At 38.5% G+C, this 22,173-nt stretch overlaps 1 long non-coding RNA gene across 1 annotated transcript; it reads right to left on the reverse strand.

The window, feature by feature from the left end:
- Positions 1-981: 981 nt before the first annotated feature.
- On the reverse strand, positions 982-15,926 carry LOC134485244 (uncharacterized). The gene is made up of 3 exons (XR_015655464.1): positions 15,793-15,926; positions 3,380-3,547; positions 982-1,506 (listed from the first exon to the last, which is right to left on the reverse strand). It is a non-coding gene; the product is annotated as an uncharacterized LOC134485244 (long non-coding RNA).
- Between the last annotated feature and the right edge of the window lie 6,247 nt (positions 15,927-22,173).

Genomic DNA, 22,173 nt, shown 5'->3' on the forward strand with positions numbered 1-22,173 from the left:
AGGCTCCAAGGCAAAGAAAGTCTAAGGAAAAGGGTATTTGAATATTAGACCTTTAACAGGTAAGTTAGAATGCAGAATATTCCCTTCCTTTAATCTGTAGATTCTTATGCATTCATGTGAAGCAAACATAGTCATGCTCAGTTCAGTGATTAATGCCTGTAGTCATCGATGTACCAGTCAGCCTGATATGAATATCATGCATCCTTCACATGTGTTAAAACATCAATTCAGGCAAACACTGCAACCCATAAATAGGGACACACATCCACATCTATTTAAAAACCCTTAGAACAGTAGCAGAAAAATAAATATCTTAAGAAATATTTTAAAGTATGATACCTAAACAATTATTCCATGTTAATTTAAAAAATAAACAAAAATAGGTATCTTATGACTGATTTGGATGGTGACATCTCTGAAGTTCTTAGTTTGCCTACTTCTGAGTAGACCTGGTTACTACCTAACAGACTCCCAAGAAATAGTGGAAAAAATTTATTTATCTGTGACAAGAATAGGACTGGCTGTCATTGAATGGTGTATCTAGAGGCTAAAATATACTTGAACTGAATTGAATAGCTTTCTTGTAGGAGTTGTGCTCTCTAGGTTTGTCTCCCTTCATTTATGTCCTATTAGTTTAACATATGTAACTTTCTCAGCCTCTTTGAACACTGGTGTTTCTGTGTCATAAAGCTCTGTGGTGACCTGCCTTTACGTGAACTTTTCACCAGGTCACCCAGAACTACTAGCAATGGAGAACATAAATAGCAACTAGAATTCAAAGAGGTAGGATGAAGGATGTGATGCATCCTTTAATAAACAAAATGCAACGAAATTCACTCTAACTAAAAATATATTTTTCTCTGATACAGTACATCCCAACCTGTTCCCCTTCTCTACCAGATCTGTTCCCACTCCATTTTCTCTTCAAAAAAAAAAATAGCAGGCCTCCGAGAGACAACAACCAAACAGGACAAAACAAGATACAATAAGACAAGACAAACCCCTTTATATTGCAGCTGGACAAGTCAATCCAATGGGAGGCAATCAAGAGAGTCAGAGATAATACTCACTCCCACTCTTAAGAGTAACACAAGACCACCAAGCTAACAGCCATAACATATAAGGAGAGGCCCTTTATGGTGCAGACCCTTGCAGGTCTCTTGTTTGTCACTCAGTCTCTGTGAGCCAAAGTGATCCTTGGTTCCATGGACCATCTTCTCCTGGTTTCCTTCTTCCTTCTGACTCCTACAATCGTTCCTCTCTTTCTCCCATGGGGTTCCCAGATCTCCAAGGAGAGGGACCGGTTGGAGACCTCCAGTTTAGGTACAAGATCTGAATGTGGATCTCTGCGTCTTGCTTCCATCTGCTGTCAGAGGAAACCACTCTGATGATGACTGGACATGGTGACAAATTATGAGGAACCGGATACATTTCAAAGTGTCAAAGAGTTGTACCAGATGCTGCTGTCTTGAGGACCCAAGGGTATATTTCCACATTCAGGATCTTCTTTCAAGGGGGGAATAAAAGCCCAGACTAAGACCTGAGGTGAAACTATGTGCATAATCTGTATTGATTAATATTCATAACTGACCCTTTAATTATAGAATATAACAATGGTCACTGAGTTTCTACCATGTTGGCTTCTTGTTTGAAGGAGCAACAGAAGGAAGAGGAGAAGCAGCGACCATATTTACTTCATTAAAGTCAACCAATATTTAAAAGCATACTGGATCATGTAGAATGCTTCATACGTAGTTTTAATTAAGACCATGTGGCGTTAAATCTAAATACCCCATAAACAACCTTGCTTTACCCTAAGGAAGGACAATAAAGATGCCACATCATAGGGTAGGTTGTGGCTTAATTCCTGATTTCTAACTCACTACCCTCACCATCAAATTTGGCAACAGTGAAAGGTTTCTGAATATACAGTGAGCAAAACTTAAGGCAAAGGCTGACTGAGTGATGAACATAATGTGTTTCTGGTATTGTTTGTCCCTGTTACATCTTGTGATCTCACTGAAGTCTTGGTTCTAAACACAACATGGATATTTTACAGTGCATATTCTGTCCTCCCATGGGATGACAGTGCATGCTCCAAAAGCACCTTGACTCAGACTCCAGACGTGTGTTAAGTTTTTCTGTTTACAAAGTTTTATGCTCTATAATATTTAATTGTAAGAAACATGGATGCTTAATACTGTCATTAATCAATATTTATCAAATTTGTATATTTCCTGGATTACCTTGTTACAATGTTTGATTTAGGAAATACTGTTTGAGTCACTTAATTGAATTTCATAGAAAATCAATAGGTGAATTTTGGTTTAATATTATGGCAGAATATCCTGAATATTATAGAAATTATTCTAAACATATGTATGTCATTTTATTTTATTGATATTTTATGTGTGTATATGTGCATATGGACATGTGTGCATATGTGTTGTAAGTGCATGTGTGTGTGTGTGTGTGTGTATGAGTGTGCATGCATGTTTCTATAGTATTGGGGCTCCCCAGATTAATCTCTCAGCTGTTGCTACTCACCAGCTGTCCAAATAGTGTTATTGGTGCAGTGTCTTTCACTAAAATTGGTGTTCACATACGAGGCTTGACTGTCTAGTCTGTAACCCTATAGGATCTGCCTACCCAGTAATAATATTACAAACATGTTCTATTACATCTGGCTTTTCCCTTGAATGCCTAATATTGAGCTCAGATCCCCATGCTTGTGACATAAATGAACTGACTCATCATCTTAGACCTTTTTCTGAAAATGCATTCATGTGAATCAGAATTTTCAGTATTAAAAAGTGCAAAATCAAAATATTGATAAAATCTGGAAAAATGGTAAAATTCATATCCCAGTATCAAATATTCATTCAAAATATTGTTCAAAATAAACAATCCCACCCGACTCATTAGTATGTGCGTTTGAATTTGTCTTTAATAAATGCTAAAATTATGTGAATACTAGACATTTGCCTTAAATTAAATTTTATTATGGTTTGTTTTTAGTAAATGTTTTATTTGTATATCTGTTTTGTGTGACAATATACCTAAGCCATGTAAAAATTTTGTAAGACTTTACACTAAAGGCTCCAAGAGGAACCAGTCGAATGAGAGGACCTGTGTGCTTGCTGGTATCCCTACACATTCTCCAAGGCATTGAATGCTTAATGAGTAGTGAAGCTCTGAGTGACAGCAAACAATGACATGTGACACAATCTGCCTCTATAGAAGCCAAAGCTTACCACCAAGTTTCTTTCTTTGCTTCCTTTTACTTGGTTTACTTTTCACTTGGTTTTACTTGAGACAAACTGTGGTTTGTTTCACTCATAGCCAAATTCTCTAGATCATATGTTCTCTACATATCTACCTTCTAAAACGTGCTCTTCAACATGTTTTGAGGCGGTCCATGCATCTTCTCACCCTCAACTACTTGCCTGTAAGAGGTCATATTTTCTCCACATGTCCCAAGTTAAAAAAGGAATGTCTTTACATTTTGAATGGAGAAGCAGAAATACAGCACCTTTTACTACTGAACCTGCATAAAAGAAATATACATCATGTAGAGTAATGCATTCCTTTCTCAATAATTTTCATTGTGGAAAATGGTCACTTAAAATAGATTAACTCAACTAAATTAAATTGTGAAAAGACTGCCACTTTGTGTATTTTGGCTAAGATCAACTGATGGATGACAGCACTGATATCTGTTACAGACTCGGCTATGTAGTCTAAAGAATTTTACCTGCACACTTGTATCTTCAAGCGATGCCTCTGGGGGATAAGATTTTACCTCTAATCCACATGTTATTAATGTTCAAACCTGGAAATATTAAAGTCCTAGTTGGTACCAGATATCATGAGGTGAGTGACGGTTGAAAATCTTTATAGAAGAATCTTTATTGGAGTTCAGCATTAACGCATGCAAAACATAGCACTTAGCATAGTTCTGTAAACATATTCTGAACCATTTTGGGAAAATAATTCCTGACATGATATAGTCTGTTCTGTGTCTAGAAGGCATGCCTTTAGAGATAACAAAAGAGCCTGAGGCAGGGAAGAATTTGGGGTTGCTGATTCATTTTATCAAAGGCAGCTAATAGTTACCATGGGAATTCAAGATAAAATGTAGTTTCTTAGACAACTTCTGCCATTCGAGGTCCACAGTTTGAGAAAGTATCTTGGAACAAAGATAATTTTGTAATTCTTGTGCTTTGATCAGGTAGCCTAAATCTAGAGATTCCTTTGTCTCAGACACAGATGGATGAAGACAGATAATGGTATAGAATCATGTATACAAGGCTCACCCTGAGCTTGAATTTACCCACAATCCTCATCTAAACCAAAGAACCAATGCACATATCCAAACGTGTTGAATTTTCTTGATTTCCAATTTGTCAGGTAACCATGATTTTGTGAATATTTTCTAGGCTTTTCACTGCTCTTCCCTTGTATGCTGCTTTTGTCAGTGTTTCTATTTCAAACGAATTCGCTGATTTCTGATAACCATACAGAATTGAGCGCTCTCTCTCTCTCTCTCTCTCTCTCTCTCTCTCTCTCTCTCTCTGTATGTGTGTGTGTGTGTGTGATTTCCTTTTACTTGTTACTAACATGACTGCGTTCAGTAGGGCGTGAAGGCTTGTCAGGCATTGTTTAACTGCATCAAATGAGGCAAGGTCTTCACCTGAGGCTGTGCTTAGTCATTTTATATCACCATTGTCTACTGCCATCTTTCTGAAAGGTTCCTTCACTTTTCTTAGGCCAAAATGTTCCTTCTTTAAGTTCTCAGACCAGTCATAAAATCCTACAAGGGCCCATATTTGATCTTTTCTGTAATAAGTGATATGCCCCCCTTTCTTTTACATCAAGCCCCAACAAAAAATTTGTTACATCCTACTATTATGGCTTACTCATCCATATTTTCCATTTAAACTTTCAAAGACATTTAGATATCTCTTTAGATGCCTGGGTCCTCAAGTGCCTATTCAGGAACCACTGAGTAAATATCCAACAAAATTTAAGTCAGAAAGTTAATAGATGGATGGATGCTCTTTGACCCAAGCTACTCTGAACCATCAGAACATGATCAAAAGCTATAAGCAATAGCTTACTTTGTTACCCATAGTTTAGAATGAGCTTTAATGTGTTTGTGGATTCTCTGACTTTCTGGATACTAGATCTTGCCTGCTATTTGGACTTTCTTGTCTTCATACATCTTTTGGACTCACCTTTATTTACACACAAGGATCTTGTTGGTCAATGAAATTCTCAGTTATGTTCAGTCTAAGGCCCATAGAGCATACTTGGATTTTGCAAGCAATTTCTTTACTGGGGAAAAGTGTGTACTCAATTCTAAATTCTTTGATGTTCTATTTTCACATATTAAAGTAAATATTCATGGGTTTAGTTTTATAAGTCTTTGTTCAGGATATATTCTATGATTCATAGTATATTAATACTATGATTCACACAATATAAATGGCTGATGAATATAATCAGCCATCTATATTGTGTGAATCATAGTATTATGAGTATATGTCCCTGAACTGAAGAGATGGTTCAGAGGTTAAGAATGACTTGTAGCTTTTGCATTAGACTTGATTGTAGCTTTGAACACTAACACTGGGACGTTCACAAACTCTTGCAATTTTAGCTCCAAGGAATCAGCCTCTTTTTTGGGCCTCCATGGGCACATGAAATCATATGTAATAAACACATGTAGGCAAAATACATACATACTCATAAAATAGAGAATATGTCCTCATCTGAATGAAATATATTTCATGTTCAATATGTGGCAAATCTATGCAATGCTTACTAGTTGTTTCATGAAACTTTTCTGTTCATTAATTTTTTAATTTTTTCTTTTGACTTTTCCTATATTTTTATTAACTGTATTCTTTGACATTTCATAAATGTTAATCTATATAATATAGATTTTGCTACATACTTATACATACACAAACACAAGTATATATGCATAATATAAAAAACTCAACAATAAAGACATTTTGAGGTAGTAGGAAATAAAGTTTATGATGTGCATGTCTCAATCTTATATGAAATAATCTACATAGAAGATAAAACTATGGTATTTAATCTAGAGTTGCAAATTGTCTTATTATCTCCTTTTTATACTTTAAGCATTTGATTGTCTAGCATTCACTTAGTTGAGGGACATTCATTATTCAAGTACAAAATTATAATGTTTAACTATTTATTGTTATAGATTTCCTTTCCTGTGTCCCTGACAAAACTTCCAATGATTTGTTGGAGTCAAAATACATGTTAGATGCCAAAGTCAAAACTAGATTATTAACTAATGGATATTTTATTTGCCTCCTGCAAAGAATAAAGAAAATAAAGCTAGGAGTACAACAAGGGTCATTTCAGTTAAGATTTGTACTCTTTTGCGTGAGTCATTTCTTTGCCTTTGAAAACAATTCTTTAAGTGAATATTAGAGTGTTTTGGCCACTGATGCTTGAACAAAGTTAATGAGAATGAGACACCATGTTCAGCAACTTTTGTCTGGGAATAGAGAGAATTAGGACACTAAGGATGATGTTTAGAACAAAAAGCTAGGCAGCTAGAGAGATGAGCCAATATTAAAGCTATTGCTGCTTGTCTGCTGGGAACAGACACCATGACCAAGGCAACTCTTATAAGGACAGCATTTAATTGGGGTTGGCTTACACGCTCAGAGGTTCCGTCCATTATCATCAAGGCAGGAATATGGCAGCATCCAGGCAGGCATGGTGCAGGAGGAGCTGAGAGTTCTACATCTTCGTCTGAAGGCTGCTAGTGAAAGACTGGCTTCCAGGCAGCTAAGATGAAGGTCTTATAACCCACACCCACAGTGACACACCCACTCCAACAAGGCCACACCTACTCCAACATGACCACACCTTCCAATCGTGCCATTCCCAGGGTCGATCATATGCAAACCATCACACTATGAACTCAAGTTCGTTTCCCCAGCACCCACCTCAGGGTGCAGGTGACCACATGTGTTTCTAGCTCCAGGGAATCTGAGGAAATCTGAAAATTTCATCTGATATTGATGGGCAACTACAAAGAAACATATGTGTGCAAGCGTGTGGAAACACACACTCACTCACAATAAACAAACAAACAAATGAACAAAAGTAACATCTTTTTTTAAAGCTTGGAGATCAATTTTAGGAGATATTGTAACTGGTGAAGTAACTGAGAAAGAAAGCAATAGTCCTTATTAGAACAGTACAAATGATGCCTTTCACAACGCTCCGAGCTTCTATTTCCAGTATTTTCTTTTATACTTGGTTCTTTTAATTGCACCTAAGAGATTATACAAATTATTTCAAATTACAGTGGTTGGTTGTTTAATAATGGACAATCAAGTATTTAATCAGAATTTTCTATGGTTTAGAAGCTATGGTATTGACCTGTTACACCCATTCTAAGGTGGAAATCAAATTAAACTAATTTCCACTTCACATACATAAAAAATTTAATACTAAGGAAGTTAAGTTCCATGTCCAGGGTGGAATATAATTAGTGAATATTGAATCCAGGAATTGCATGCAGAAAGTTTGTCTCTAAAGCTCACACAAGCTTGCTTTATTTAAACTAATCCCTCTCACTGCTGGTAATTCAAATCATTGAGCTTCATCTCCAACTGGAAGATAGGTCATATGCAGTCTACTAAACCTAAATTGTTAGGTTTTAAAATTATTTTTATTAGGATGAAATTAATATTATCTGGTTAGTATTATTTGTATTCTGATGAAGTTTTGCTGAATAGTCTTCAAGTTTGAAGTCCTAGAAAAATGGAACTTAAAGCATTTATGAACATTATTGGTTCTGAGTAGTTCATAACCAGTTTTACATGCTTCAATGGTACTCTGAAAGCCAATCAAAATTATTGAATTCAGAAACAAAATTGTGTATAATGTATATTGGAAATAACTGTGTCAATTCTTTAATGTGATTGAGCTGAAAAATACATGTGAAATTGAATGCTATCATTTCATAATAAGATTCTATTAATGTTTACAGAGAGGTGGTTATGTCACATATATATATGGTTATTGGCAAATTTTCTTCTATCAGTACCTTGTTTAAACAACTTACATATTGGATCTGTGCTGATAAATTCTAAAAATATTTAAATATATTAACCTGGAAAAGAGAAGCCAAAAATGTCCAGATGAAGTTTAGTGATGTTATCTGAGTATTTTTTGTATAAGCAGATATAGGAATCTATGTTTTGGCTCTAAATGTGCATAAATGTGTCAGTGTATTACAGGGACTAACAGTTTTGGAGGTTGTGGGAGATGGTCCTTTTTCTTATTGTTACCTTTGTATCATTTCTTGGTAAAACTAGGAAAGGAAGCCCTCACTTGGGATTTAAGGTTCTATGTGAAAATGGAGGAATTTAGGGTTTGTTAAGGTTCATTCATTCAAAGCTACTTCCTCTTTGTCAAAAGAATAGAAAATAAATTATTTTTCAGGCACTAAGTGGAGACTTGACACTGTGATCTACCCAAATATTACATGCTATTATCTCCTCCATAATTCACTTCTTATGGTCTCTAGGTTGCATCTTGGGTATTTTGTACTTCTTTGGCTAATACCCACTTAGCAATGTCTGAGTTACCTCACTCAGTATGATATTTTCTAGTTCCAACCATTTGCCTACAAAATTCATGATGTCCTTGTTTTTCACAGCTTAATAGTTTCCATTGTGTAAATGAATCACATTTTCTGTATCCTTTCTTCTGTTGAGGGACATCTGGGTTGTTTCCAGCTTCTGGGTATTACAAATTAGGTTTCTGTGAACACAGTGGAGCTCCCTTCCTTGTGGTATGGTGGGGTATCTTTTGGGTGTATGCCCAAGAGTGCTGTAGCTGGATCTTTAGGTAAAACTATTTCCAGTTTTCTGAGGAACTGCCAGATTGATTTCCAGGGTATGAGTTGGCAATCCCATCAGCAATCAGCCTGTGTTTTTGATCTTAAACATTCTGATTGTTGTGAGGTAGAATCTCAGGATCCTTTTGATTTGCATTCCTCTGATGACTTAGGACTTCCAACATTTCTTTTTCTAATGCATATTTTATTTATTTACATTTTAATGTTATCCCCTTTTCTAGTTTCCCCTCCAAAAACCTCCTATCCCATCCTTCCTCCCCCTGCTTCCCCACCCACCCACCCAACCACCCACTCACACCTATAAGTGCTTCATAGCCATTCGAGATTCTTCTGTTGTGAATTCTCTGTTTAGTCCTGTACTATATTTTTTAATCGAGTTATTCGGGTGTTTTGAGGCTAACTTCTTGAGTTCTTTATATATTTTGGATATTAGCCCCCTGTTGCATGTAGAATAGGTGAAGATTTTTTCCAAATCTGTATGTGGCCGATTTGTTCTATTGACTGTTTCTTTTTCCTTGCCTTTTTCAGTTTCATGAGGTCCCATTTATCAATTTCTGGTCTTAAAGCTTGAGCCACTGGTCTTCTGTTCAGGAAATTTTCCCCTATGCCAATGAATTCGAGGCTCTTTCCCACTTTCTCTTCTACCAGTTTCAGTGTATCTGGTTTTATGTGGAGGTCCTTGATCCACTTCAATTTGAGCTTTGTGCAAGGTGATAAGTATCTATCTATTTTCATTCCCCTACATACAGATCGCCAGTTAGATCGGCACTATTTATTGAAGATGCTTCCCCCCACATATGTTTTTTCTGTCTTTGTTAAAGATCAAGTGTCCATAGGTGTATGGGCTTACTTCTGGGTCTCCAATTCTATTCCACTGATCATCAGTCTGTCTCTGTAGCAATACTTTGCATCCTACAGACTATAAGAAGAATAAAAAGCAGAAATGCCCAAGTGAGGAGGCTTCAGTCCCACTTAGAAGGGGGAAGGCAATAATCACTGGAGGCAGAGGGAGGAGGGACCTGAGTGGGAGAGGGGAGGAGGAAGTGAAAAGGAGAAAGGATCAGATATGGGGAGGAGGGGACAGGAGAGAAGCCCAGAGGTCCAAGGGAATGAATGGAAATAAGCAGCCCCAGGGAGTGGGAAGTGGGGGGACCCTCTAGAAAGTATCAGAAACCCAGAGGTGAGACACCCTCAGGACTCAGTGGGGGTGACCTTAGCCAAAATGCCCAACATTGTGGAATGGGAACTTGAAGAGTCCACTCCAGTAGACAGATGGGACCTCAAGTGGAGGGACAAGGTTATTAACCCACAGTCAAAATGTCTGACCCAGAATTGTTCCTGTCTAAAAGAACTGCAAGGACAAAAATGGAGAAGACACTGAAAGATAGGAGGTCTAATGACTGGCCCATCTTGGATTTCATCTCATCAGGCACACCAAGGCTGTCAGTACTTACAAATGTACTGGCATGGCTGTCACATGAGAGTCCCTACCAGCAACTGAATGAGACAGAAGCAGATGCTTACACCCAACTGTTAGACTCAAGTCGGGACCCCTATGGTTGAATTAGAGGAAGTATTGAAGAAGCTGAAAGGGAAAGTGACCTATAGAAAGACCAGCAGTCTCAACTACCCCAGACCCCAACGAGCTCTCAGAGACTGAGCCAACAACCAGGAGCTTACAGTGTCTGGTCTGAGGCCCCTAGCACATATGTAGCAGAGGTCTATTAGGTCTAGCCTCAGTGGGAGAAGATGGACTTAATCCAAGAGAAACCTGATGTCCAAGGGAAGGGGGAGGGTTTTCGAGGTGGGGGTGAGTACCCTCTCAGAGGCAAGGGGGAGGAGGAATGGGATGAGGAACTGTGGGAGGGGGGCCAAGTTGGGACAACCACTGGAATGTAGATAAATAAAAATAATAATAGTTAATTCACTGGGACTGTCAATCAGTTGGTCAGAAATCTACTCTCACAAAATTTGATTAATTTGAAGTGGAGAATGGAGGACTACTTATTCTCTTAATGAAATAATTTTCTTGTCTTTGCCCAGAATCCTCTGCTTTGATGCATCTACTTGAGGGGCTCCCAACATGTAGCACTGATTGGCTTGCTCACTTCATTGAGTATTGCTTAAAAGCATCATTTTTCTGTTTCTTCTTCCTGTCTCTACTTCTTTCTGATTGTGGTGAAACTCTAAGTGTGCTCACTTGGTGCTTTGAACTTTGTTTCTCTGCATTCCTCTCCTCTCCCACTAGCAGCTTTTGCTGATCTCAACTGCTGAATCAGGCTACTTTCCTGAAGACATGATTTTCATTTTCTTTTTTCTTTTCTTTTATTGGATATTTTCTTTATATCCCCATTCCCGGTATCCACTGTGGAAACCTCCCATTCCATCCCCCCATCACCTGCCTCCGTGGGAGTGCTCCCTCACCCACCTCCCCGCCTTAGCATTCCCCTACACCGGGGTATCTAGCCTTCTCAGGACCAAGGGTCTCTCCTCCCATTGATGCCCAACAAGGCCATCGTCTGCTACATACATATGCAGCTGGAGCCATTGGTTGCTCCATGTGCACTCATTGGCTGGTGGTTTAGTTCCTGGGAGGCCTGGCAGTCTGGTGCGTTGATATTGTTCTTCTTCCTATGGGGTTGCAAACCCCTCAGCTACCTCAGTCCTTTCTCTAACTCCTCCATTGGGAATCCTGTTCTTAGTCCAATGGTTGGCTGCAAGCATCCGCCTCTGTGTTTGTCAGGCTCTGGCAGAGTCTCTCAGGAGACAGCTATATCAAGCTCCCTCCCTTCAGCATGCACCTCTCGGCATTCCCAATAGTGACTGGGTTTGATGACTGCATGTGGGATGGATCCCCGTGTGTGGCAGTCTCTGGATGGCCTTTCCTTCAGTCTCTGCTCCACACTTTGTCTCCATATTTCCTCCTGTGAGTATTTTGTTACCCCGTCTAAGAAGCACTGAGGCGTCCACACTTTGCTCTTGACTTTCTCTTCTTTCTGCTCCATCTCCCTCCACCAGGCAACTGGCAGGATTTACAGCTCGATTGCCTTGTTGCCCTGTTAAATTTATCTCAAACTCTAATAATATTGTTATTATTTTACTTTCTTCAGTCCACTTAAAATTATTTTATTTTCAAGAATTAATAACCTTAAAAGAGAGCCTGAAGTTTCTCTAGTAATATTGTAGGTGACATATTCTGGAGGAATATTCTTATGGAAGGATTTGGTTCCTTCCTTAAGATTTAATCCGTGTGGTACTTACTACCAGCCACCTGGCTAGGAAAACTCTTCACCTAAAGCCATGCTAAAGAGATGGGAGGAATAATTATCTCATTAATGAGATTACATAATTATCAGCCATACATACTCTGGACCTGTGCATTGATTATAGAGCCTCTAGCACGTAGCACACGTGGGAGGCCCAAGTTTCTGAGTAACCCTGAAAAGCATAACTTTTCTTTTTCTATCTCCTTTCCTTACTAATCAAAGCACGGGCATGCTTCCCCTGAGAGTCTAGGTTTACTGACTCATGCTCTGAAGTCCCAGGCCCTTGCTATCCCACAACCCTATCTTCTGTCCCGCAGCCAATTCTGTGCAGTATAGCTGCTTTCTTACCTTCATTGCTGAGCCTGGGTGTGTCTTTCTTTTCCTTTTTTTCCATCTCTCTTTTCTGGACTGCTGGAGAGATTTTATGGTTTGTGTGCTCTGCTGTTTTTCTCCCAAACACCAATAAAAATTTTCCCCAAATACATTTCCAAGTCCTCTCATTAATAAGACTTAGAAACAAAGGGAGGAATAGTAGTTTCCCTGCTAACTCTGAGGCTGGCCTTGAATTTCTGATCTTCCTTTCTCTATCTTCTGAGTGTTGGAATCACAGGTATGAAGCACACTGCAACCTTGGTATTCAGATACAAAACTTAAGAGTTGAGTTCTGAATTTTTACCTAGAAATCCTGATGGAATTTTTGGTGCTGTTGTAATGAGTCTACAGATCGATTTGAAATAAAACCTATTTGTTAATAGTGGTTCCGTCACATTCTTTCATATCTGTTATATGGTTTTTATACCATAACCATAAAAAAGATCTCACAAGGTCAGTGTGGTGGTTTCTACCTGTAATCTTAGCACTTCAGAGACTAAGGTTGTAGGATCACAAAGAATTTCAACAAACATTTTCAACATGATTCTATTTACCCGCCTTGTTTATTCTTCCCTAAAACATCTCGACCGCAGCTCCCTACCTCCCCCACCTCCCAGCTCCCTCATTTCCCCAATTCCCCAGATCCACTGTTTCTCCATTTCCATTCAGTTATCCCTTCCCTTCTACCCTCCACACCCTCACCTGTTCCCATCCCTGCTCTCCATTAAAGTCATGGACTCTGTCCACCAATTGTTACTGTAGTCATTCATTCAATTATTTATATATTTGTATTGGTTAATACACACATATTCCTAGCCATAACATATTGGTGTTATATAGCATTGCTTGTATGTATGATGTCAGAATCAACCACCGGGAACTAGACAACCGAGAGGTATGCTCTTCCCTGGGGAGGACCACCTCTCTCACTCCCAGCTTTACTCAGTTTCTCATGCTCTTTTTGTGTAGACTTGAGGGTCTATGCACTTTCCTCCTTCCGGTTTGGCACATTGGCTGGGGTCCTTGCTCAGCTCATAATTGTGCAGACATGTTGGGTGAGACTTTAAGGTATAATATCTGATGTTACAAGAAGATACAATCTCACAGCAAATTCCTTGATCTTTTTGCTATTATATTTCTACTCCTCTCCAACAGTGTTCCCTGAGTCTCAGGTATAGGAGCGTTGTGTAGGTCTATCCACTGGAATGGGCTCCACAATGCCCTACAATGTGATTTTCTTGATTCTAATAGTTCATCCATGAGTTTATTTGGATTTTAGTACACATAGTCTTACTTATGAATCCTGGCAGAATTCTATCTTCCTTCCCAATTTATATACAGTGTATTTTTTTAATTGAACTAGTGTTCAATGTAAAGTCTTGAGTATAATTTTTTTTTCTTTTCTTTTTTTCAGAGCTGGGGACCAAACCCAGGGCCTTGAGCACAAGCGCTCTACCACTGAGCTAAATCCCCAACCCTTTGAGTATAAATTTAAATTAAGGTGGTCATATTATAGTAACTGTCTTTATTCAATTAGTTTCCACACAACAAAGATATTCAATATTTAGCTATTGACTTTTTATATTCTTATATATAGCATTTCCTAGATTGCTGACTTCTTAATCATAACTGTTTAAAGCTGTAATTTATTAAGTTGAGAAAATCCCATGATTTACATGACACATTAATGAGCAGTGTTTGAATTTTTCAAATACGTCATTTGCATATATTAGAACAATCATGTGATTTTTTTCCCTTTTAACTTTATTCTTGAAGTAAATTATACAAGTTGATTGTTCAAGGGCCAAATAAATTTGCAATCCTGGTGTAAGAATCACCTTGTAATAACTTTGTGCATTTTTTATTTATTTCAGTATTTTGTTAAGCATTTCTCTTTTGGCAGCAGAATTGCTTTATTAAACATGTTAGAAAATATTGCCTCCTTAACTAGCACAATTCCTCTGTCAGAAAAGTTCTTGGCAGTGAGAATTATTTGTACATCTGGGAATCTTTCAATTGCAGACCCCATGGATTAATCCCCAAGCTCACTGGACTGCCAGTGGGCCTTAATCTTGACTCTCTTGCTCTTGTCCAATATCTGAAAGCATTAGGCTTTGGATGCCTTAAAGAAAATCATGACCTTTGGATGAATGTTTTGCATCTCAGAGGTTGTTCGGTTATTGAATTCCTGAGTTTCAGAATACTTTTGATTTGATTTTAATTTTTTTGTTTATTCAGATGTTTTTTTAATCAACTTTTTAGAGTTTCGCACAATTTATTTTGATCACATTTAAGTCCTCCATATAGCTCTTCCCAAATCTTGTCCCACCTCACTATCCCCAACCTCCTATCCCTTTTCGTAAGTATTTAATAGCCCATCAACTTCAGTTTTGACACCAATATACTCCTGAAGTGGGCAATCCTTTGTATTATGTTTGACCTACCAGGAACAGCACCCTTAAAGAGAGTGTCTCCCTTCCCCAGAAGCCACCAACTGTCCACAGCTCTTCAGTTAGGTGTGGGAACTCACAGACCACATATTTGTAGCTCTTTGTCGAAATTCTCTCCGTCTTGTCACTTGGTTTTTGAAAATATTAATTAGGCTTGTTTAAAATTAGCCGATATTGCTGATCTTGGGATCCACCTCTGGTTCTATTCTGTCCTTGGCTTTTTACTTCATCTCAACCAATCGTGTTTTACAAGTGGGTGCTATGGCACAGAGTGGGGCATAATTTCTCACCAGTAAACAAATTACTCAGCACTTTGCCACGGTGGCGGGAGTCCACAAAGTCACTTCCCTTCCCTCTGGCTTTCTGTTAATTTTATGCTTGTGACAATGAAAAGACCTAAAGACTAGGAGGTTGGAGGGGAAGCATATACCTTCCTGTCATCTACCTACATCATCAGTATAATCGTGGCAAGGACTCTTTATTCTCAAGGATCCTTTGCTGATATTCCAGCAACTGACTCTCTTTTTAGCCTTTCAGACAGATACAGAAACAGTTTAGTGGGCCTGCTCAGAACATCCAGCACTAAGCAGAGAGCACAGGTTCTGAGAAGCCTACATCTTAGTTCCACCAGAATAGTCCTCCATGAACAGAGGTACCAGCAAGCAGCAAGCCCCTCTTGGTTTCTGGTGTGTCCTTCTTCCAAACATCGTTTAAATACTACCAGCCTTTTTCCTTCGTTGTCCAATGGTAAAGGAAATACTTTCGTCGGTTACTTTTGTTTTACCTTAGTGTTTGAATTTCACTCCTTTTTTAGTTCTCCAACTTCCATCGGGGGAAAAAATCTTCATATTCAGTTATTGATAGTGGTAGACATCACATAGTTTATTTTTCATAGCCTTAGTCTTACTGACATTTTGTGACGTCATTATTGGCTGACATTCTAAATTCTTTAGTTTGAAACACAATGATACGATGTATAAAATGGTCCCTGGAGGACTTTTGTTCAGAGAATTTCTTCAACCTGATCATGCTTTGAGCTGCTTCAAAGCTGGATTTAAGCTCTGGTGTACATCTCTTTAACATCTTCATTAACAAGACCACCTTTCAGCGCCTTGGTGGAATCTCATTTGTGAGCAGGAGCGCCGCCTTTTGGTTGGCGTCTGAACTTCATAAAATTTACCTGCAGACCTGTTGGATATGTTTTGTTTTGTTTTTATCAATCTGCCTTGGGGATAAATGTGCGGACCGATTTCCAGACTTCATCATGATGTTATGGAATATTCATTTCATAAATATTCCTTTATAAAAAAAGGTTAATTAAAACTTTCATCCGGCTGTTAGGTGTCCCTTCAAGCTGAATTGCTAAGTACGCAGAATGATTTAGAACCCAAGATATCTGCCTCCAAGTTAAAGGGAGACACAAGAAAGGGATAAAAACACTAAAAACATTTGTTATAATAAATTACAATTGTGCATGGATTTATCATTGCCACAGCTTCAAATTATAATTCAAAAGGTGGCATTGAGACTCGAAGTGATATTATCCCTACAACACAATAAATTAGTCTTGAAGAATTGCACCAGAAGATGGGGCTTAATTTAGAGAGACTCACATTTTAAAATGTATTTTGATAAATTACAAAAAATTTATTGTGTTGTAAGAAATTAGATACATTTTAATATTATATAGCATATTAATATCCCAATAAGAAAAACTGACTTTTACTTTCCATTGTTATACTTTTCCATACTGTACTAGTATGTAATATTTGCCATTGTGTCTGAATCATTGTGATTATCATATTGTAGAAGAGACAGAGATCCTTATGCATGTGTACATTATGCTATACACTTTAAACATTACAATAAGATACGATTTTATTTAAAAAGGTGTAATTACTCAGTTCACCTTGCTGCATTAACTTGCCATCTAGTTATCATTACTAACAATGCTAATAGCCTTTTGGACCACAACACATCAGACGCTGCCTTTCTCTCAGCTTCTTTTTTCACCGATCTCTGAGAATACAGACGTCTAATTGTGTTAATTATATTCCGTTTCCTGAGTGTCCCCAAGAGACAGTAACAACAAGCTAATTATAAAGGTGATGTTTGTTGGCAGAAGTAGAAAGCACATAATTCATCTGAGTAGTGAATACAGAACCTTATGGCCATTCTGCAGAGTAGCAGGGCAAGATTCAGTCAGGTTGAGGGCATCTGCCCATCAGCACAGTAGCCTAAGCTTTACCCAGGTTCATTTGGAGTCCTGGATCAGTACCTCAGAGCTGGACAGAGCAGCGATTATGAAAAAGGACAGCCATGGGGGATGGATGTGAAATGAGGCTTTTCAGAGAGAGAGGTAGAAGGAAACCCCACTGATATACATGTGTGTAACTCATGTACACACAACAAACATTTCCTACTTACTACCACCACTAAGAATAAAAAGATTGACACATACAACATTTTGTGTCATATATAATTTTTTAAAAGTATTTTCAAATAATTAAACATTGAGGTAGGAATACAGTTCAATGGGACAACATTTGCCAGCATTCAGGGGGCCACCACTGCCCTTCAATACATAATGTGAAAAAATAATACTTTTAGGAACATCAATTATTTTTAAGGAAAAGACAGCTAAAAATTTAAATTAATTTTTTTATATTCTCAATTTGATTTATGGTGGGAAAGAAGGTTGTGCATGTTTCTCTATGCGTATGTTTGTGTGTCTGTATGCTTGCGTGTCATGCATGTGCAGGTCAGCAGACAACTTGTGGAGTCAGTTCTCTCCTAACAACACATTTGTTCAAATTCATGACATCAGAGTTTGTAGCAAGAGACTTTACCTACTGATATATCTTATTGGCCCAAACAATTAAAAAAAAAACACTTACACATATGGGTCTTTAGCCACTCACAAACATATTTTAAGTATTTTGATTCAAATAGGGTCTTACAGCTGGGTATAACAAAAAAAAATGAGTGAACTAATTGAGAAGCAATTAATGTTTTTATTCTGAAACGGCATATGAATAACTTCCTTTTTTTCTTTTTTTCGGAGCTGGGGACTGAACCCAGGGCCTTGCACGTGCTAGGCAAGCGCTCTACTGCTGAGCTAAATCCCCAACCCCATGAATAACTTCTTAATAAGGAAAACAAACACAATTGTCTTGTGAGTCTCATGAGGCCTGACCTTTAACTGAAAAGCTATAAGCAATTGATCCCTGCTGGGAGATGGACAGTCAGTGTTGTTCATGGATGTGGCTCCTGATAGGCTCCCTGATAGGGAAGAAGATGGGAGGAGCATTCCAGAAGGAGTTGAAAGAGGAGTGGATGTTGATGTGATCAAAATATTCAAAGAAATAAAGGTAACTAAAGAAAGCAGAGAGTGGGAAAAACAGTCTTCCCCAGGAAGAGCATAGCAAATGGTTACCCAATACCAAATGGCCATCCTTGAAAACATATTCATATGTACAGGTAACATTGCATACACTGAGCAGGTTGTCCTTTTATATTATGAATATATATGCACATATTCATATATACATGAGAAAATTAAAGATAAAAGGCCATTAATCCAAAAGGTGGGATGCATGAGATGGTTGGAAAGGAATAAGGGAAAGGGATAAATAATGAACTACATTTTACTCTCCAAAATAAAAGAAGTAACAATAAAAACATGAACATATGCATGAAATTCTCAAAGAATTTAAATGAACAAAGGAAAAGAAAACAGCAAATTAAATAAATAGGCTTTGACTGTATCATGACTTTTAATGGAGAAGGGAGTTATTTTCCCATCATTTCTCTATGCATTTCATATTTGGTTCCAGAGTTTGGTTCTCTTAATTAAAATATGCTCCTGCTAGTATGAATGTGTTAGATAAAGATAATAGGACTTTAGCTTAAAAATATAGTTTAGTCTTTAAGTGCTAAGTTCCTTTCAGTTATTATAAGTAGTAGCTTCTTTTTAAGACTGCCCTTGGATATTATTTTCAAACAATTTTCCCACAAGACACACAAGTCACTGAGCACAATGTCCAATATAATTATTCAAAGGAAATTTCGCTGGACATTTTCCTTTGGCTTCTTGCTTTTGTGGCACAGCTGGCATATGACAACTGCCAGCTGAGGCTAGACCCCATTCCTAAGCAGTGATTAAGCCCAGCCAAAACAATCCTAATGTCCCTGATTATCATTACCGTGTCTGGAACACGACCATGTTTGTTTCTCCCAGGCTGCCTATTGTGCAAGTGTGCACAGTGAAGAGGAGGAAAACTAAATGTAGCCTGTGCTCTGTTGTACAGGTTTGCACGGGCCTCGTCTTAGACCGGAAATACCTTGTTATTTATTCAAAGAGGCCCATGTGGGCTAGAAGTGGTTCCAAAAATGCCTCACATCGTCCCCATTCCACTGTGTTCACCCCTCTGTTCCTTTCCATCCCTTCTTTTCCACGTAGGACCCTACACCACACGGAGGGGAGTTTATAGTTACTGGATTGCTCTTCATCCAAAGCCAAGTGATTGGGGTCCGCAAATTATAACTAGACCTCTGGCATCTGAGTGGAGGACACACTTGTCATTTCCCCTCTTTCCTTGACAACATTCCTCTGTGGAATCTGGAGTTCTTGGAGGAGAATAATTGTTCAGTGGAATTCAGAGTTTCCAAGGAGGCTAAAGATTGCTTCTCATCTGGATATTCTTGAAGGCATAACTTCAAAGATCAGAAGCAATTTGTAATCATTGGGTTCTATGCCCAGGAAGAAAGGACAGAGACTCACTAAAACTAATTTTCATGATAAAAGATTTGCATCGTGGAGCAGTGATGTGGATGTTCAGTCAGTGTCAAGAACCAAGGAATAATAAATCCAAGCACTGCTCAGATCACTCAGGGACTGTGCAGTAGTGTGGGTGATGTTAGAGGATGAACAAGTACAGATTGATACATGTGAGAATGCGAGGATTCTGTAGTCAGTGTGAAACAGCACTCCGGGAGTCACCTAAAACTTTCAAATGAAATGAAAATGTAAAAAAGAGACAGTTTCATGAGATGGTTCACTTGATGTCTAGAGAGGCAGGAACCTCACATAGAAAGAAGCATGTCCATGAACATCTCAGTGCCAAAAAGGGATAGTATTGTTCTGCAGTGCTGTCAAGGTTTAGGTATGGGGGACACTTAATGCTATCTCCACAAAACTATGTAGACATTTCCTGCGCATTTACATTGGTGAGAGACGTCAGCTCACATGATTGGTTTTGGTTAGATGAAGCCTTAATACCAGCTCTGTCTCACACCATTGTTGCTCTCCCGCTTTCTCATGGCTCAAAGCTACCTAGAACAGCTAGACAGGAAAGTGGAAAGCAGCGGGAGGCACTCCAGAGCCTAACCAGGCAAACTCCACCTCTGTAGGCTGTAGTGCCAGGTTAGACCCCCACCGCCTCCCAAGTCTCCCAGGTGAGGCCCTTTGGTTAGGGTGAAATAGCTGCATTGACTTTGAGGCAATAATCTGAGCCCAGTGACTTTCCTAATTACATAGGGTAATTGCAAACAGATTCTACTTAAGATAGCTAAAGGATCAAAAATGTTTGCCAGAATATGGTCGAATGCAAATATTAACCATTTTATTTTTATTCTTAGCATTCAAAAAGTTTAGAAATAGGGACACTATTTCTTGGGTAAGCCTGTAAATTCTTCCCTAGGAGTGCTAAGAAAAGGCATGGAAAAATGAAGCTACTATAAATTTGAAGACTGTGTTTTATGTTGGAGGTCTTCTTTGGGCCTATAAAGTCCTCTGATTATGTATTTCTCTGGACAGGTCCTGTACAGGCCTGATGTGAGGGGAGCAGAGACGACTTTTCACACCTCTTGCCATTTGTTTATCCAACCAAGACTTTTCATCACTGTTTGTTCAGGACCTGGAAAGAGATGTCTTATACATTAAATAGATTTGGTGGAAGAACAATAAAGTTTCTTATTTAAAGATACTGTAGTGTGAACATTTGAAACTGGACTAGAAGCCAACGCTTAACTGATGGCAGATGAACGTCTTCCAGTAGATGTAAAGGTTATTGTACCAAAGTCCACCATTAACATCTGTGAGCTTTCAGGGAAGCACAAACAAACCCATCCCACTCAGAAGTGGGGAGCTCATACAACCTGGCCCTGTGGTCCAGTTGTTCAATAGGATTCTTTCCTTTCTGCTACACTCATACAGTGTGTATAGAAAAAGTGATTTATTGCAGTGTAGATACCACATCAGAACTTGGATATTGTTTAGCATTGTTAACAATGCTATCTAGCCTCCCAAGTTGGCACATCAATCTCAACTTTCACAGAGAGCAAACCACTCATGGTAGTTTGTCTGAGACTTCCCTGGGTTCATCGTTGGAAGCCTTATGCATGAGCAATCCCTTATAGCTTGCAAACCTGGGCGAGGAGTCACTTTACCATCAAGGCTCTCAGATTTGCCAAATCCCCAGAGAGACTTCAGAATCTAATTTAAATCAGGCTCTGAATAAAAGGAAATATATTAAGCTATATGATTATGAAAATAGTGTCCATGAAAATTATAGCATGATAAAGCGGAAAGATGACTGATGTATAGTCAGACATTTGCATGTTGTGTCATGGCCAGATGTTATAAGAGAAAGCCTCTAAAGACAGAAGAATAAATGTGATTACCTTGCAGGCTGATGGAATAAAGGAGTAGAGTTCATAGGAAACAAACTCCAAATGATTCTTAATCACATGAAAGCATGCTTATCCACATTTACATGAGGGAAATGCAAATTCACACTTCAACCCAACTCAGCTCTTACCAACTGGTCTGCATCCCAGGCTTGGATAGCTTTCTCTAAGTTGGAGGCTATAGGGAGGCAGGGCTCTCACACTGTGTTGGCAAGCTTGTAAAATATTATACTACTTACGGTCAGGAGCTAAACAATATCTAACCAAAAGAGCACACTCCTTTCCCCTTTCCCATCGCAATTCTCCTTCTTGGAGTCTACCTCAAAGTTATATGAGCAAGCATGGATAGTATTACTCTCAGGGGTATTAGCAAAAGTTTAAATAGAAGTTTGCAGATTGGGATCAAGTTCTTTACTCCAGAGGTTTTGAAAATGAACAATAGGCATTGCTCAAATGAAATAGTATCCATGGTTTA

Source organism: Rattus norvegicus, chromosome 1 (assembly GCF_021556685.1).
Source record: "Rattus norvegicus strain SHRSP/BbbUtx chromosome 1, alternate assembly SHRSP_T2T, whole genome shotgun sequence".
NCBI lineage: Eukaryota > Metazoa > Chordata > Mammalia > Rodentia > Muridae > Rattus > Rattus norvegicus.